This window comes from Desmodus rotundus, chromosome 2, assembly GCF_022682495.2.
Source record: "Desmodus rotundus isolate HL8 chromosome 2, HLdesRot8A.1, whole genome shotgun sequence".
NCBI lineage: Eukaryota > Metazoa > Chordata > Mammalia > Chiroptera > Phyllostomidae > Desmodus > Desmodus rotundus.
Window position 1 is genome coordinate 46,003,392 of NC_071388.1, and position 19,282 is coordinate 46,022,673.

Below are 19,282 nucleotides of genomic sequence, written 5' to 3' on the forward strand. Positions count from 1 at the left end.
CCTTGGTTACATATGAGGTGACACTTAGCAAGCAATTGCTCTGTGCCAGTCACTGCTGTTGCTGCTTTACTCATAGCGATTCATCCAATCCTTTCAACACCCATGAAGAAGGTACTATTGCTAACCCTATTTTACAAACAAGGGAACAAGAACAGGAGCAGACAGTTCTGGAGGCTGATGACTCTGTGGGGCTGCACAGAGCAGATGGGCGAGGGGTGCAGCCGGCATGCCTTGGAGGTACTGAAGTATTCAGGGACAAATCTGGAAAAGAAGGAGGTCAAGCCAAGAATTCTCAGGAAAGAGTTAGTATTTGTGCTATAACTGTGCTTCCTGTTATATAAATTAGAGTTTACATTGACCATAAGCCAGTTTGTGTAGTTCTGTTTAGCTTATGGCACCTGCCACTTATGTGTCTAAGGTCTTTTTGGCTCATTACAGTAAAGTGAGATCTTTTCCCTTCACAGGCAAAGGAGGGTCCTAGGTAGAGACAGACAGACATAGGTCTAAGTTGAGCAGATCAAGCAATAGAGGAATGAATGTTCAGTTAATTGATCTATTAGTTTTTATTTTACCTCTTGCATCTGTCAGGCTTAAGTGCAGGAGAGACATTTCACACAATTTATTGGAAAGGATTAATTCAGGGGAAAAGATGCTGGATCCTTTCCAAAATTGTTAGAGCCAGGAGGCCTCATCGGAACTACTGATTGAAGAATTTATTCCCTAGCCCCAACCCAGGGATAAAGAAGATGACATTAGGAAGCCATTGCTGAACCTCTGGAAGCTTTCTCTGCATCCTCAGAGTTGGTGGCAGGACATGGTATTGCCCCATGGAACGGCATTTTGACTCAGGATCCCACAATGCTGCTGGCCAGTAGAAATAGCAATGGGGTGATTTAGCTCCATGTTCTCCTTCTAAGTCTAACACAAGTAAATCTTATTATTGCAACCTAATTTACTAGTTTCAAGGGAGTGTGGGAAATGTAGTTTTCAGCAGTCTGCTTCTGCAGGGCAGGAAGACTCTTGAGAGGGTGGGAAGGAGCCCTGATTGAGCCAATGGAGAGGATATGTCAGCCACCAACACATTCATTTTAAAACACCCAGAGGTTATTATTCCAGAATATTTAATATGTACAGTTAATTATAATACTATCATATAATTAGGTATAGTAGCCTACTTAATATTTGTTTATTTATATAAAATACATAACAGCAATATACTTGGTATACCCAAAACGCAGGCTTTTTGTCCAAACTCAGTTTCTGAACTGGGTTTTTGTTTTGTTTTGTTTCGTTTTGACGACCGGGGTTGACTTGTAATTTTTTAGTTCAGTTTAATCTCCTCTGGGCAGTCGCGCCCTGGACAGCTGTCCTGTTTACATAATTTGCTCACAAACATTTCTTAAACACTTACGATGAGCCCGGCCCTGGGCTAGATTTAGCACTTTGGGCAGAGGTCAGTCATGGGTTCTTCTTCTGGGAGCCCTCACTGGAGAGGAAATAAGTCAAGTTCATCATAAGAATAGTAAAAGGAAGGTTATGATCAGTGTCCTAGATGGCAAGCTAAGCAAATTCAGAGAAGGGAGATGATTCTGGCTGAACTGAGAAACAGGGAATCTTCATGTTGAGTGACAGTGGTCAGGTGATTCTCCATTGGAGGCAGGGCCATCTCTGTAAGGGGTATGTGCAAAAGTGCTGGGGTGTGTTGTCGTTGTTATTATCATCTCAGTGCTGGGGGTCAGACCACTCTGCTGTGTAGCGCTCAGGACCAGAGATGCTAGATGTCCTATAATACACGAGACACTGCAGAAATAGCTGCTTTTCTTGAAAGAGCAATCCTGTTGCTATTGAGAACTACCATTGGCCTTGAAGGTTGCATAGAATATCTGTATTGGATCTCAGGGTTGGGGGGTGGGGAGTAGGTCAAGTAACGGAATAATGGGAGGTAAGAGTTCCATCAGAATAAGCAAAGAATGTATGCTGAGTGGCAGTGGAAGGGAGTGTATAGTGGGAATAGAAGATTGAGTGTGCCTTATTCAGAAACTTGAGCAATTAGATAAAGCACGTGGACTTATTCTATTGCCACTGGGAAGCCACTGAAGATATTGGTGCAGAAACCTAGCCTTATCTTCTTGCTGTGTATCGGTGGAAATTGGGATGCTTTCTGAATGACTGAATGCCCCAGAGAAGTTGTTCACAGGAATTGGTACCTGTGTTTTGCTGGATCTTGGATCCTGTGGTCCCGGGATAACCAGCAGTCAACATTTAGACTTTAGGAGAGTGTCAGGAGGGGGCTTGGCAGCCTGCTAGGCAGACCGTGTCTCCACATCCAAACAAGGGCGCTGTGGTCAGACAGCAGTCCTAGTTGCCTGCACTATAAAGAGAGAAGCTACTGTCTTAAGAATCTTGAAGAAAAGAGGGTTTCTTTCACTGCCCTGCCTTGTGGAGCCCACAGGCCACGAGGCATGTCAGGTGCATTCTGTGCCGCCTGCGTTAATGCCCTTGCATCTTGAGCGTATTAAAAATTGGCAGTCAAACCAGTAATTTGCTGTCGAGGTTCATGCCCTGTGACCATGACTGCAGTTGTTCTTGGGGATCGGTTTGCTGGTCTGCATGGCGATGCTATCTCACGGAGTCCCCTGTGCCATCCTGTAGCATAGTGGTGGCTTTTTGGAATTCTGGTCAGTCCCTCTTTCTTCTTACTGGATGGGCTTTGAAGGTCAGGAAGGGAAGCTAGGGGGGTGGAATTGATCAGACACATACAAGTACGTAAGCATTACCTTGTTAGTTTCCCTCTAACCTTAATTTCTGAAACCTTCCAGGAGGAGACAGAAAGGGGTATATAGGTATGTGGGGTGACCTCAGAGCCCTCATTGCATATCTCAGAGAAGGACAGTGACTTGCCCAGCGTCATGCAGTGAGCTGGCCCTGAGGCCAGCACCTTGTGTGGCAGGGTGTTCGTGGCACTCTGTTGCTGAGGGACAGTGTAGTGTGAGCAGGCTCTGGAGCCCAAGGCCTGCACTGGCTCAGCTTCTTACTGTGTTCTGCAACCTCAGGTTTCTCATCAGTAGATGGATGTCATGGCCATATGTGGCATTAAGCATTCAAAAAGGTGGGGCACTAACTGTTGGGACCATCTTTAGAAAAAGGATGGGGCACTGAAGACACTGCTGACTACACCCCAGTCACAGAACCCTCCTAAGGGGTCCACTTCCCCACTGCCCAGTGAGGAGATTTTGAGCTCAGATTTGGAGGTGCAGCACTAGGGGGAAACATGGTCAAATCTTGGAGTTTTGAGGAATTGGGGTTCACTCGTGCTTGGAGCCAGGACTCATGCAGCAAGATAATAGGAGGCGTGGCTGGAAAGATGGCCGAGGGCAGCTCTGCGTGGTTTTCCGTGCAGTTCAGAGCACTGGTGAGGAGTCCGCTGGTGACGGAAGGGGCTTAACCCGGCAGCACCTTCTGGACGTGCAGGGAACGTGGGGCAAAAGTCAGGCGAGAGACAGGGAATCTCACAGTTGGCGCAGGGGCCTCAGGATGTGGTGATTCCCAAGTTTTGGGCACTTTCTCAGTTACTTTTTGCAGTGACTCAACTTTTTACTTGAGGTTATAATAAAAATGTTGTTATTTTATATAGGAGTAGAGCTGTGAAGTTTTTGAGAGTTTTCATACCCATCAGCTCCTTACTTCTGCTCAGCATTATGAGGAGGTAAAAGATGGGGTTCTTACCCCTATTTCCCAAATAAAGAAATTGGGACTCAGAGAGCAGATGGGATTTCTCAGGCTACTCAGCTGGTCGATGTGGCAGCTAGGACGTGGGATGCCACATCTAATGCCCCCTCCTGTGCCAATTATCTGGCTCAGTGGTTCTCTCAAACTCACTTTCCACCCTTGTCTGTGTTGGTTTACATCCTTGGAAGACTAGGATAGCCATGAATTTCAAAGGTCCCAGAGACAAGCTGTCAGATTTTTCAAAGATGAACACTAGGGAATTTGAGACACACAATGTGTTCCTCCCTCTGGCTCTTTAGAGCTGCCAGGCTTTGTTCAGGTTGAAAATGTCCACGAGAACAAGGAAGGAAAGAAATGGGTCCCTGCCACTTACTGCGCATCTTCTGTGCCCTGGACGCGGTGCTTCATGCTTCTCCATCTGCGCACTTATGTTAATTTATAGGTGACGTGATTGTAACACAGTATTTACTGTAGGGTTCTGCTAAGTAGCTTATCTTATATACATATTAAATTAGTTAATTCTCATAAACACCTAATCTGGTAGATAACAATATTATTCCCCAGTGCACAGATGAGAAAAACTGAGGCTTAGTGAAGTTTGAATAACTTACTTGGGAATACAGATCCTAAATAGACTATAATCCAAGTTTCCTAGTTTGGGAATTATTTCTTCCCTGTTACACTACTTAGGGGCTGTCTCACTGGTAAAATGCGGAACTGCTTAGGAAGAACGTATGTCTCAGTCCTTGGAGGTTATAGGAATCAGAGCCAGAAGGTACTATGAAGAGCCCAGGCGGCTGGTGGTTTTCCAGCTGTGCTCCCCCCGAGCCTGAGAGACTGCAGGAGTGGGCTTGGGGTTGGGGTGGGTGGTGGGTAGGGGGATTGGAGGTGACAAACGGTGAGAGAAGGGGAGAAAAGGAAGTTCTGGAGTCAGGCTGAGCACTTCTGCTGTTACTACTTTGCAAACTGAAAAGCACTGTTGTTAGAGAAAGAAAAGTTTGAAACCCACTGTGCTTGTCTAGTTAGTCTTTTTACTAAGTCCGAGAGAAAAGGTGGCTCAGCAAAAGTCACCATTGTGAGGGGTCTTGAACTTTCTCCTCTTTTTCAAAGAGACATGCTTTCTGCCCACCTCACTCTGAGGCCTCTGGAGCATCTGGCTGCAAGTTCAAAGGTCGGGCAGCTTCTGAGAAGCTTCTGTCAGAAGCTTCCGGCTGCCCCATGTACACGATAGTTGACCTGTGTCTTTCAGCTTGGCTGTGGACCTTGGGAACCTCACTGAGATTAGTTCCCTGGCCCAACCTTCAAACACATTGTCTCACTGAATACCTGTGACTCTGGAGTGTTCCCTGTGTACACAGTGGCGAGAGCACAGGCAAGGTTCCTGACGTCAGGGGACCGGTGAGGAGACAGAAACAAGTAAGGACTTTTGTCAAGTATTTTTGGAGATACTTATGTTTGTTATACATGATTATCATGTGTGATAGTTTTGTGAGGGTGATTTCATCTCAAAGAAATGGAATAGGGAGAGGCTAGGCAACGGGAAAGGTTAGACATTGGACGGAATTGTAAGGGGTTGCCTGCCCCGTGACTTTCCACTCACTATCTCTGGGATTGGCACAGTTTACTTTTTCTTTTAAGTCTTCCTTTCCTCGTCGGTAATGTGGGTGTGAGTCTGGCCGGCTCACCGGGTTGTTGATGGGATTAAATGGCACAGTGTGTGCAAACTGCTGCCAGTACAATGCTCAGCACAGAGTAAACACTCATTAAATTATAGTTGTTACTGTTATTATGTGGCAGTGAGGAGCCCAAGAGACTATTTTTTAAACTGATCAATGGTGTGATTAGAGCTTTGCTTCTCAAAAACGCACTCTACTTTCAGAAAGAGACTGTCACCACCTGGGCCCGCAACAGTCGTGGTCTCTGGCTTCAGTTTACTTTTCTAAGTTATCTCTGTTTCCACCCGACTGTCCACCTCTCCCACTAGTGCTCACACACCTATCACAAATTAATTCGGTGCTTTTCTCCAGCGTTAAGCACAAGGAAACTGATGATAAAATGCAAAGAGGCAAACAATCATCACTGAGCCAAGGGTTCGTCTGCCTTGGGAATGGATTTCTGGGGAAAATCCAGCCCCTCCATAATGACATTGATGACTTGGATCTTTGCAGAAATCGAAGGGAATCCTGGTTACTATCGTGCTGGGAGAGGACGGAAGGAAGCCAGACTGGTTCCTCACTCTCAGAGCTTCTTGGGGGCCCTCTGGCTCCCAGGCGACCTGCAGCAGGACCTCTGGTATGTAAATGGGCCTCTTTGCTGCCTTAATATTTTCGTCCCAAATCTTAAGGAATTGCCAGAAGGTTTTTAATGGATTGGAGTTTCTATCTTTTTGCTATCTGCAACTTGAAATATCCTGTGCCCTTGATAATTCATGCTTGGAAGCTTCCTTAGTGCTCTCTGGTAAATAGCTTCTTACTGTTTGCGTATTTCCCCACGGGCGTATTGCAGAGAGGCTGGAGCCTGCGTTTCTAACAGCTTCTCGGAGGAAAACACTGCAGGTCACGTTTCTGCAACTAAGACTCTGGGGCGGGGTGGGGGGGGTGGTCTTCCAACGTCCATCTCTATTACCTCCTTTTGGCCTGGAATTTGCATGTGGCTGAAAAGGGAGAGTCTGCCTTGAGCATTTCTGTAGACAGATGTGACTTTGCAGTTGAAAGTTTGACAGTCCCTGCCGACCTTCAACTTCAAGAGTGAGTACTATATGGAAATAACCCTGTAGAGCATCAGATTATTACTCTTTAATTCCCAGAGCCTTCATGTTTCCTTGTCTCAAGGATGACCTCACTGCTCTCTGAGTTTGTAATGGAATGCACAGTCATTTACGAGTAATCACACCATGATCCCCTACACGTTTGTACGCCTTCCCAGTCTTTCAGAGGGCTTTCACTCACATTATCTCATTTGATCCTCATAACCGCTCTGAGAGGCAGACAGAGTGTCTCTTTTAATCTCCAATTTTCAGGTGTAGAAACTAAGGTTTGGAAAGTTAAACATTTGTTTGGAGGTCATATAGCTAGCAGAATTGCACCTGGAATCTCAAGCAGTTTAACTTCTAAACCAGTGTTCTTTTTAGTACTTACTCTTGTTGTGACCTCGGGAGTATCCTTAACTTCTCTGAGCCACAGTGTTCCTCTCACTAAATTAGGTGGGAGGCTACCTCCAGGGGTAGTTGCCACAGGGATTAAATGAGACTATCTGGGAAAGCATTTACCAACCGGGAAAGCATGTCTAATGTGAGGCATCATTGCTACTTGTGCCTTACATCCAAATAGTGCCATCAGAACTGTGGCAGAAAAGAACATTTGCCCCCTTTTTATAGATACCAAGGCTAGAATGATACTGGAGCTGTCAGGGATCGTGAACTCCCAGCCATGTGGCCAGCGGAGTGGCTCTGTGGTCCTGCCTGCAGGCCGCTGACAACAGTTGTGTTGGAAAGGCCCTCTCGTTCCACAGAGCTCTGTCTTCACGTGCCTTGGAACAGCCTTGTATCCTGGAGACAGCTTTCGGTCTGGCAGGACTGGAGAGCAGGAGTGGGGAGCTGGAAATGGAATGTGCGTTCCCAAGCATTGTCCACAAAGGACGGGGATGTGGCATGGTGATGAGGTAGAGGCAGGTGAGGAACTGGTCCGGAAGGCCTAATTTCTCCCATTTCTCAGGGACTGGGATTTAATAGGATACATCTTGTGAATCCATAAGGCCAGATGTTTATATGCAGAACAGGATACTTAGCAGTAACACTTATTGGAAAACCGAAAAAGGATGGATTTCAAGTTGGCAACAGATGCATTAGGAGCTAGCAGTGTGATGCGGTTGGGAAACAGCCAGAGTAACTGAGGGGTGAGATCTTGGAGAGCTTCATTAGGAGCCAGGTTTTGTTCCCATATAAGGAAGAACTTTCTGTTGGAAAGATGGAATTTGCAGCTTCAGGAGATGATCTTCACCTCACTGGAAACCTCAGGGCTACCATGGAGGGATTCACTGACAGGGGGGTGGGGGCATCGGCTCAATGGCCTTTGTGGTTTTTCTCCTCTTGAGATCCCTGATCTAGTGGTGGTCAGGAGGGAGAGGGGCACACAATACATTAAGGAATGAAGAGCCCCTTTGTGGATTTGAAAACTGATCTCTAAATGCTACTTGCAAAATGGAGGGTAGATAAAGACTATCATTCTGCTTTTCATAACTAAGTATCCCTGTAGCTCCCTCCTTGGTCCTTGGTTTTCCAGAATTCCTAGGCCATCCACGGGCACTGTTTTTCATGGAATATCTCTTGTATCTGCTAAAATGTACCTGTTGCAATATTGGAAGGGACTTTGAGCTCTTGACAAGACGACCATCTTTCTATAGAACCACTAACTCTGATGGCTGGTCTAGTCTTCTGAGTTACGTGTGAGGACTCTCTTTACCCTCCTCAGGCCTGCCTCTGGGATCCCCTGGGATACTGCGGTGGTGAGAATTCTGTACTGAGCTCTGGTTCTGGCATGTGGGGGGTAGGTTCTCTGATCCTGTTTCCTTATCTTATGTAATAGTCACTTATATTTGTGTTCATTGATGGAGCATACCATGAATAGGCAATGTTTGCAGTTTTTCAGGTACTTGTGACATGCTTGCAAAGATGAGTAATCCAAATAAATGTGTCATGACTACTTGTCCAGACCAAGTGGAGGCTGCTTTTAGAGCCCATAGTTGGACAATTTTGGGATAGCTACCCAATTTGTAGATAAGGCAATGTAAGCTACAAGAGGAGAACTGATTTGTCCCAGATTTTAAGGTGTGATTCATATGGGCTTAGAGCTTGGGTCCCCTTACTTCCTGACCAGTGCTGTTTATTGCTAGAAGATTCTCTGCGGATGAGAACACGTAGCCTCCTGGTGTGGCCCCAAGGGCCAGGAAGTGGACAATAATTCTAAACTGGCTCATCTAACCTACGAAAGCCTTTACAGTCAATAGTAGAACAAGATCACACTAAGAAATAGAACCACGCGGAAGCCAAGATATGGCTTCCTTCTCTGAGCCAACCCCTCTTTACCCATACCACCATTTCCCCCAGCATTTCATCTCTCTCTCCTTTCTCCTTTTCTAAATTAGTCTGGAGTTATTTTAGACCAGATTCATTCCTGACTGACTTCACTGGTCCAATTTAGTCATTGAGCACTACTCAGGAACTTAAGATTGAAATTAATCTTACAAATTAAATTGGTCATTCTACCCTCCTATTCCTCCCACTCCCACCCCCACCCAGCATTCTCTGAGAGTTTGGTTTTATTCTGGGTCTTCTTGTCTGGTGTCTGTCCTATACAGAACTCATGCAAAACTAAGTTTTTGGGAGGAATCTCTGCCCAAGGGAGTCAGGAATTGAGGTCCAAGAGTGGGGATTGTTTTAGGACTCATCTGTCATTAAAATAAGTGCAGACTAGATTCTGGGTGACCTCTTCAGGTGAATCCCCCCAAACACCTCTCCTTACCTTGAATTAATAGGTTAACTTCATAAATGTAGTTACATTCTGGATGACCCCATTCCTAAGGTGAACTTACAGACTCCCAAACCAGTCCCTTCCTTGTTTGGGCGGGAGAGCTGTGGAACAGTTCAGACTCCACTTCTTTGGGGGTTAATCATTTACTCCCTGTAAGGAATTCTGTCTTAAGTGGGGCATGTTCTTCAAGTGCCAGAGGACAGAAGGGTGATTTTTCTGACATCCTCCAGCCTGCTTTCCCATATATGGAAATGTTTACCCACCACACTGATCTATTGGAAGAGAAGGAGGTGACTCAGGGTTTAGGAGAAGCAGGATTTGAATTCTTGTTTCCAGAAACAAAGTCGTGCCCCTCCCCCCTCCGCCTGCATCCCTCCCCTCCATTCCTTTGCCCCTAGTTCCAGAAGCTAAGGAGAGAATGTCTCAGTGCTCTTCCCTTCTGGCCTTGGAATTACCTCTGCAATGGGACTCCGGGTGTGTGAGAGGGAGTGAGAGCCAGCGGAGGGCCAGTAGCCTGTGGGGCCTGACGTCGCGTGAGTACCTCATTATTGCCAGAGCGAATGGCATTTCTGCTCCCAGACCCTGAGTTTGCATCCCTAACAGCTGGCTAGCTCCCGGCGATGGGGCTGTTGCTGGGAGCACTGGTGCTTTAACTCGGGGTGTGGACAGAGGCTTTCCCAGGGGATTACTCCTCATGGTGGGATTTAGAGTCAGGCTCTGTGAGGAAACATGCTATTTGTGTGTAGAAAACTTAGAGAGATATTTTTTCCCACCTGAGGCCTAACTTGAACTGGGTGCAAAGGTAATTTGGGAGTGTTGTCTGTCTGATTGCTGGGGCTAAAGCAACAAGACAGAAGGGTTGCTTGGGCAGGGATAGTTTTAGCTTGAAAGACAGAGCTATGGTTGGACTTAAGAGTATGCAGAATGTTGCTTTATAGCGTTTGCATACCATCCCCAGTTTGGGAAAACACCTGGTAGGCGGGACATCTGTGTTATTTTTGATAGACTGTCAGAGGTGGAAGGACACTTAAGACATTATTCAGTTGACCTGTCTCATTTTACAGCATGACAGTGAGCAGTGGAGGCCAGAGAGCCCAGCTAACTTGCCTTGCAGGTACATGGCTAATTAGGTGGGGTTAGTACACAGATCTTCTCACTCTGTGTTCATTCTTCCTTCCACTACAGAAAGCTGGTCCTTCAGGCAAAGGCAGAAAACATGCCCATTCTGCAGATGAGGAAATTAGGACTCAGAGATGCCAGAGTTGCCCACATTTACTGATCTAGGTGAGAAATCGAGAACTAGAACAACATCCTCCCAGTTCAGACCTCTTTCAGTCATGCTATATGCGCTTAGCTGCCTGAAATTGTTTTTTAAAATTTTACTTTTCCCCCCTTCTTTGGTTTCTACTTATCTTTTCCTATTTTTGATCATGTGAATGCTGTTTGAATGTGAGCTGCTACCTTCTGATCTGCTTTGCTACCTGTGTCTTTTCCTTTTCTGAAAGGGGTTGATAGCTTGTCCAAAAGGCAGGACTGAAGAATGGAGCCCTTTACTTTGGTTCCTACTGAGGTAGTGGAAACTGTGAACAGGCCTTGAAAGAAATTGAGCAGGGCTGTTCATCTAAGCCTCTGCTGCTCTCCTTGAAGCTGTAAGAATCCTGGAGTATTTCTCCCTCCCATTCAAAGGTGAACTCGGATTCTGAGTAGATTTTAAACACACACAGACATATACACGCACTTCTTTTTTAGCCTTTTTGATGCAGTGCCAGCATCTGACAGAGACCAAGAGGGCACCACTCTAGTACAGTCCACCAGATGCCATAATGAGTAACTCTTTGTGGCCAGTTCAGTTTCTGATCAACTTGGGGCATCACATACTCCAATACAGGGGAGAGAATGAGGCTGCGTTTTGGTGAAGCACTTAGATGCCAGTGGCATTGGGTGGCAGACTTTAGTAGAGTAGGGAAAGCGCTCTGAGACCTGGGTGTGTTCTGGTCAGTGTGGAAGAGAAAGGATGCAGCTTTCTAAGCTGCTCTGAAGCCCGGGGAGAGGCCGTACACAAACTGTCTTCTCCTCCATGGGGCCTGTAGCTGGGTGGGACTTGGAGGCCTTGCTCCTGCCTGGGAGGAGGTTGCCTGGAAGCATGAAGGCTTGGGATGTTTTTCTGCTGTGGTGCTGATGGACAGGGGCACTAAGTTTAGGGTTGGTGGTACCAGTGTGAACGCTATTCCTGTTAATAAGGAAAACTGATGTAAATTAATTACTTCTTAGTACCAAGCATAGCACTAGGCACTTGACCTAAATCACAGAGTCACTACTACAGCTACCTGTTAAGTACATACTATTTTTTAAAAATTTGATTTTTACTTTTGGTAAAATACACGTCATGTAGCACTTACCATCTCAACCATTTTAGGATGTACAGCTCAGTAGGGTTTAACACTGTGTCATGTACTACCAATCTCCAGAACGCTTCTCATGTTGCAAAACTGAGGCTCTGTACCCATTTAAGCATTAACTCTTCACTCTTTCCTTTCCCTGGCCCCTGACATCTACTAGTCCACCTTCTCTCTCCCTGGGTTTGACTACTCTAGGGATCTCGCGTAAGTGCCATCATGCAGCATTGGTCCTTTAGTGACTGGCTTATTTCACTTAGAATCACGTCCTCAAGGTTCATCCTGTTGTAGCCTGTGTCAGAATTCTGTTCCTTTTTAAGGAAGGATAATATTCTCTTGTATGTGTATACCCCATTTTTTTTTACCCATTTAGGTATTATTTTTTTTAACCTCCGTTTTATAAAGGAAGAACCTGAGGCTTTGAGGCCTTAAGTAAATTGCCCAAAGTTGTACCATCAGTAGCGGAGCTGGGATTAGAACCCAGTAGTGTGACTTCAGAGTGCCTGTGATCGGGAGTAAGCAGATACGGGGTTTTAGCTGACAGGAGTGTGAAAAACCAGTGCAATTCTCAGCTGGATAGTGGCACCTCTCTTCACCAGTTGCCGTGACATTCCAATAGCCCAGTGTTGTACAGGAATGTCCGCAGGTATTTTCCTGTGGTTTGTTTTGACTTCTGGGCATCTCAGGGCCAAATATGAAGCCTGTTTATAACAAAGAATATAGGTCTTATGGCTCCTATTTTTTGTAATCCTTATTTTTCCATCTTCCTCCCCAGTTTTTTTCACTTTAAAGAAAGGTCATGAACAATGTATATCTTTTGTCAGGTACTTTAGATCCTGTCTGGACCAAGGCAACATATATAAATCAGCGACATGGTATCAGGTATTTTTGTTGTTATATCTAAGGAGAGCTGGTCTGTGGACAGAGATTGAAGATGTGAGTTTCTGACCTGGGTCTGCTGCTCAGTCAGTGTGTATTTTATTTTATTTTTTAAAATTCTCACCTGATGACATTTTTCATTGCTTTTTAGAGAGAGGAAGGAAGAGAGGAAGGGAGAGAGAGAAACATCGACGTAAGAAACGTTGATTGGTTGCGCCCTGTGTGCACCCAGACCAGGATCCTACACGCCTGGCCAGGGATCAAACCCTCAGCGTAGGCATGTGCCCTGACTGGGAATCAGACCTGCAGTCTTGCGGTTATGGGACAATGCCCAACCAACTGGGCCACCCCAGCCAGGGCTTACTCAGTGTCTAACTCTGGTGATGATGCATGCTCCTTTCTGAGTCTCGGTTTTTCCCACCTGGAAGATGGGGTTGTTGGTGATGGAGGTGAACACTTCTGTGCTGAGTCCTATGCTAGGCGCAATACATGATTCATCACTTTTAAATTTCCCAGCACTCCCACTAGCCAGGTGCTGTTATCCCCATTTTACCTGAGAAAAGCAAGGCCTAGAGAAGGGGGGAAACTTGCCCAAACTCGTACAGCTCCTGAGTGCCAGCATTAGTGATCCATGTCCTACTCTGGAGCCCAGGGGGTTAGCCACAGTTCTGGGCTACTTACTCTTCAGCCGTCTGTAAGGTTTCTTTCATCAGGGGCATGTATTCGTCTAATTTTATTAAATCTTTATTGGGTTGCCACTCATGTGCCTTGTACTGTTCTGGGCACTGATCCAGCACTGGGTTTAGAGTGAAGAAAAAGACACAGGCAACAATGATCCCTCGGAGCTTGCATTCCAGTCAGGGTATGCGGAGGAGGCAGATATTAAATGAACACATAAACAGGAGAGAGTGATTAAGTAACACTTAGGAGGATTCACACAGCTGGGTGCTCTGACTGAGTGAATGGAGGAAGGGCTTTGGGAGGTGCTTGTTTAAGCTGAAATCTGAATGACAGGAAGCCAGTCATATAAAAGTCAGGAGAAGAGCATTGCAGGCAGAGGGCATGGTCCATGAAAGGGCGTGGAGTGAGAATGGGTTTGTGTTTGAGAAACAGAAGGAGCCCAGTGTGCTAGAAGGCCATGGACTCCAGGGGGAAGAGCCTGAGACCAGAGCGGAGTGGGCTGGTGTTCATAAGCTAGAGCAGAGGTGGGGCCCCGAGTCTAAGTGTTATGGGAAGCATCTGAGTTATGTTTTACCAGCATCGTTCCAGCTTCTGTGGGGGGAAATGGATTGCAAGGAGGGGACAACAGTAGAAGTAAGAAGGTTAGGAGGAGACTGCTGCAATCATCCCGGTGAGAGGTGATGGTTATTTTGATTAGGGCGGTAGGAGTGGGGCCAGAGAGCAGTGGACAGGTTCATGACATGTATTGGAGGGATTGTATATGCTACCGAATGCCAAGTGCAGTATCCTTCAGAGAGGTGTCAAGCTCAAACTCTGGGAGACCCTGACACAGGTGAAAACATGTACAGTGGTGGGGGGAGGGGGCACAGATTTCAGCTGATACAGACTTAGGAGTCTGTGTGCTCCCCGCTTTGGTTTCTAACCTTGAGCTTCTGGCCAATGAATGGAGGGCAGTGGCTTCCTGCCTCTGACTTCCTGGCTAAGAGCTGCTGGAATGCCCCCAAATAAGCCCTGTAGAACAAGCCGCTTCCTTTGCTTTCCCTGGGTATTTGTATAAAGCATTCTTTCCCACCAAGAATACAGGACATTCAGAGTGATGTTGACTTTATGGGCCATATTTAACTTAGTGTTTTTCCTTGATGTGTTGTCTGTTCTTGTAGAGATTCTTGCCTTCAGTAAGCTCCCTGGTGAGGAGGCTTCATCTAACCATCCTGCCCTATAAGGTGGGTCTGGGAGACTTAGTGGGAGCCCAGAAAGAGCTGGGGCTTCAAAGCCTCATCCCTGCTGGAAGACTCTGGTCCCAACGGCAGCTCTCAGCCCTCCTCTTTCATTTACATGTGAATTTACATTTGCTGGCCCTTGCTAGCTTCCTGCAATTCCTTTTAATGTGCTAGGCTTTCCAGTAAATGCTCCACTGTTCAGGGGATAAAATGGTCTCAGAGAAGTTAGGGGATTTAGTCCACGTAAGGTAGTGCTCGCAGGTAACCTCACGCCCCTGGGGTCTCGCGATCTTGAACTATACTGGGCCCAAGCCTGCTGATGCTCAGAGATCAGAAATGAAATCATCTGAGATTAACTCCTGAGGCTTCTTCACTCATTCCTCTTCAAAAGTTTGTAGTCTATAGATACCAGTGCTTTTTTTTTTTTTTTAAGATTCTTTAATATCATGTCTTAAAAACCGTGTTTTGTTTTTTGCTCATTCGATTTTCTTTAAAATTTTTCTTTCATTCATTTAGTCAACAAACATTTATTGAGTTCTTACTGTATTCCAGGCATTGTGCTAGGTGCTGGGGATTGATTCAAAGATAATTTGGAGGTGTTTGGAAGGGGAGTGGATAATTACAGCACAGTGAGATAAGTGCTATAATAGAGGGATATATAAAGAGCTAGAAATAGCACTACGAATAACATCTACGAACAAATTGCCTTTTTTTTTTTTCCTTTTGGATTATTCCCTGTTGTATATTGCCCAAAGTGGGATTACTGGGTCATTTAAAAGATGAAAACAATTTGGCACAAAAAGATGTAATGACTTGCCTGGGGAATACAGCTCAATTTTCAACAGGGGGGAAAATTGTTGACAACTCCAGATTTAGCTACTTCACCAGGAGGATTAGGCAGTTTTCCTGCTACCCCTATTAACATGGTGGCTTTCAGGGGAGTGCCTATTCTACACATGTCAGCCTGCGTGTAGAAACACATATCCTTATATTTGATCTCACAAGTAAATTGTTAATTCCCACAAGGACCTAGCTATGTAAGTATGATTGTTTCCACTTTACAAATGAGGAAACTGTGTCTTTGTTAAAAGGAAATGGCGTGCTCAGGATGGAAGAGTTAATTTGTGGAGAATCCAAGAATCAAGTGAAGGTCTTTTCATACTGTGACTCCCATCCTGTTCTTTATGCTCTGGTCACCAACTAGGGGCACTTATGCTCCAGCTAGGGCCTGGAATTCATTTAATGATGTCTAGGGACCCTTCTCAGGAAGATCAGGATGTATGAACTAGGTATAGAAGTCCTAACTCCCAAAGTCATTGCCAGAGAACAATGTCCCTCTGTACTTTGACCTGAAAGGACCTGAAGGCCTACTATTCTTGATTTTGGCCCGGGTTCTGAAAGGTCAATACGTAGCCTTAGCACTGGAGCTCAGAATCCCAAGTGAAGCTGAAACCACGCCACAGTTCTGCTTGGAAATATTCATTATTTTCCTAGTATATTCAGCTGTATGTCCCTGACTATAAGCTTATTTATTTTTTTCATTTATAACATTTTTTTCTAGTATATTTGGCATTAAATAAAAAACTCCTTCTCCTGGAACCCAGGGCCCATCATAACTGGGCGGCAATCTGTGCCTGCCATGAACTTCCTTGAGGTTCCTGCTCCTTATCCCTAAGTCAGCCCCATTCCCAGCCTTTCCTCACAATACTCTGCGTTTTCTCACTTACGTGCTTTAGCTTATGCTGTTCCTTTAGCCTGAGCGGACCTCCCCCATCTCATCCTCTGCTGCCCTTATAAACAAACCTCTGCACGCAGATGACACTTTCTGAAAGAAGTATTCCCTGATCATCTGCTCCCCACCATCCATGCGCCCCACCGCTTACCCTCCCCTACACTAGAAGTGATCTCTCTGTTCTTTCTTCTGCCAACTCACTTCACAGTGGGCTCTGAGGAAATAGAGAATCTGTTGTGCTTATGAGCATAGGATCTGGATTCAAATTTTGGCTGTAATACTTCCTAGCTGTATAGTCTGTCAGGGTAGTTAACCTAATTGAGCCCAAGTTTCCTCATCCGTCACATGGGTATAAGTAATCACACCGAGTCATGGGGTGTGAAGAGGATTTGTGTTGTCATCCGCTCCTCTCCTAAGGTACGCGCCATCTCCTACTATGCTGGTATCTTATCTCCTTCCAGACTGGAAGCTCCCTCAGGGCAGAAAGGGAGTCACATCTTGCCTGTGTCTTTGACATAGGGGACCTGCTACGAAGGCTCCTTTATGGGAAGGGATTCCATACAACTTAACTGGTGACATCAGGGCAGGCCCATTGCTAGTCGAGGGCTCCAGTCACACGGTGCCAGGCCTGGGTAGGAGCTCTGAGTTGTGGAGCATTGGGCACACATAGTAGGTGCTGGACAGGCCTCTGGCTCCTGCTTCCTCGGTGATGGGAAAGAGGGTAGGGCCTGAGTGCAGCCTGTTCTTCTGATTTACCAACTTGGGCACTGCTGGCATTTCCCTGAAGTAGAGCGGAAACCCTGCTTGGAACATGACACCTAGTTTCGTTCCTGGGTCTTCCACAGGTGAGACCTCCAGACTGAAGGAAAGGGTATCCATGGAGTTGGGGGTTTGGGGTGACTCTGAGAGCTACCACTCTTCTGACTCCTCTGTGGGTGAGACCCTTCAGAGGAAGCTCTCCTTTAGACACTCCTATCAATTGCTATGCTTGAAACCTGACTGTGGAAAGGTGATTCAGGTCTCACAAGGATAGTGCTACCATTTCACTCTCTCTTGAGTCATTTCTCAAAGTGCCTACCCAGGAGTCTCAGGATCCAAGTGTTTTAGCCTGGTGCACAGGTTCCTCACGTCTTGGCCACAGCGTTTCTTTCCAGCCTCACATCTTACTGCGTCCCCCCACGTGCTCCGCCGCTGGCCTCACCGTATTAGTCACTTTCTCCCAGAACACCCTGAACTCATCCTTCTCGGAGCCCTAGCACATTGTGTTCCCTGGGCCTATTTCCTCCCCCTCGTACGTGGAAATCCTCTTGGGTGTTCAGGCTCAGTTTAGAAGTCATCTGCAGGGCTCTTCCAGACCCTGGGAGCGACATGGCATGCATTTGTTGTGATTCGCACTCTTTTCTTTTTCGTGTATTCGAGCATGTCTCCAGGGAGGTTATGAGCTCTTTGAGAGCTCAAGGCACATCTAACTAAGTACCTACACCTGCTAGGTCCAGACACTATGCCCTACTAAGGACAGGAGGTGCTAGCAAGTGTCTATTTTGTGCACTTCTGAATACGGGGTGCATGACATCCTGTTAGCTAACAGTTGCATCTGAAGGGTGTTCAGAAGCTCATACTAGGGTTTTCAATGATTTGTTTGATCCTGAGCTCAGCCATTTGAATTCTTTCTTTGAATTGGTCTGATATCATCTCATTGCTAACTTTTCTCAAGTCTGTTTCCCATATACCCAACAGATGTCTGCTTAGAGCCAGGACTCTTTGAGCTTATTTCTGTTAAGAACATAACAGGAAGGTGGAATTCAAGAATATTCTATTTGCTTCCAATGTGAACATTTTTTTTAAGTTTGAAAGTTCAGCCTTTATTTTTTATCCCAAAACCCCTTGAAATGTGAAAATAGCAGTAGAGTTTTTTAATATGTATATCTCTGCCTCTAGCAGAATAGCTGTCCACAGTATAGTTGTAAGTGCAGAGCAATAAAACCTGTGTCTTGGAGCTTGATTTAGAAGACCAGGGTTCAAGTCCTGACTTTACCACTTCCTGGCCCTGAAACCCTGCCTAACCTCCCTGACCCTCAGTTTCCTTAATGGATGATTTGGAAGTCTTTCTCATAGGGTTAATGGAAAGGTTAAATGAGGTTTGGGACATTAAATTGGGATTTTTCCTGCTGTGTGGTTTGTATACTGGGTTTGAAGGCCATTTTTAAACAGGAGTTCCAAAAATGCTTGCTTTTGAAGGAAAATGCTTGGATATTTCAAGTTTGCATGCACATATTTTATTTTGTTTTCTTGAATGACAAAATAAGTGAATTTATAGTCAGGGTACTTATAGCATCTAACAGACTTAGGGAATATTCATGGCTTGTAAGACTCAGGTATAGTCCCTATAATTGTCTTTGAGACATTATAGAAACCTTGGCAGTCAAGGGGTGAACCTTAATTAATGCAGACTTCGTGCTGGCTTTGTGCTGCGCGTGCTGGGCATGGAATCCCAGGGCATGATTTTGTGCTCCTCTGATGGGTAGGTGGTATTAGCCCCATCTTGCAGACAGGAAAGCTTGAGCTCAAAGAGGGTAAATAACTTTCACAAGTCCAGTATCAAGCCATGAACTTCATCCTGTACCCACGATGGCCTCCAGAAATCCTTTCTATTTACAGAAGTGATAAGACCGTCCTTTACTTTGTTGATCTTTATTCTCTGGTTCTGGGGGCAGGCCCTCTTTCCAGGCTAGATAAGGCCGTGGAACTCAGCAGTCTTGAGGCCTCAGAACTTGATTAATGAAGCTAGATGAGTGTCTGGACTTCTCTTGCCAAGAATCTGCTCATTTCAGACTTCTTTGACTGTGCTCATCCATCGGCTTTTACTTCCTTTTTCTCCCTTCGCGGACATTTTGCCTTTGCCCACCTCTGCTTTTGTGGTCAGTAGTGTGTTTGAAGAAGACTTCGTATTTTCTTTAAAAAAATTATGGGTGGAAAATTCATTGAGTGTTTCCACTCATCTGCTCCAACCATGTGGTGCTGGGAAGAGGAGGCACCGGGCAGGGAGTTCACGGTTCTGCCACTGACCGATGAGAGGACTTCCTTTCCCTGTCGGAGTCTCAGTGTCTTCATCTGTGA

The 19,282-nt window shown here is 45.8% G+C and overlaps 1 protein-coding gene across 11 annotated transcripts in view; it reads left to right on the top strand.

The window, feature by feature from the left end:
• Positions 1-19,282, top strand: part of LPP (LIM domain containing preferred translocation partner in lipoma) — a 633,676-nt gene that overhangs the window by 41,375 nt on the left and 573,019 nt on the right. For 6 of the 11 annotated variants that reach the window (XM_053918206.1, XM_045199196.2, XM_053918208.1 and 3 more), the window contains exon 2: positions 5,898-6,021. The exons of 2 other annotated variants lie outside the window; for them this stretch is intronic. The gene's annotated coding sequence lies outside the window, so the exon portion shown is untranslated. Of the gene's footprint in view, positions 1-5,027; positions 5,146-5,897; positions 6,022-9,564; positions 9,791-10,442; positions 10,542-19,282 lie in introns of those variants that run through there. 3 more of the 11 variants (XM_053918205.2, XM_045199224.2, XM_045199213.2) reach the window with 3 other exon arrangements.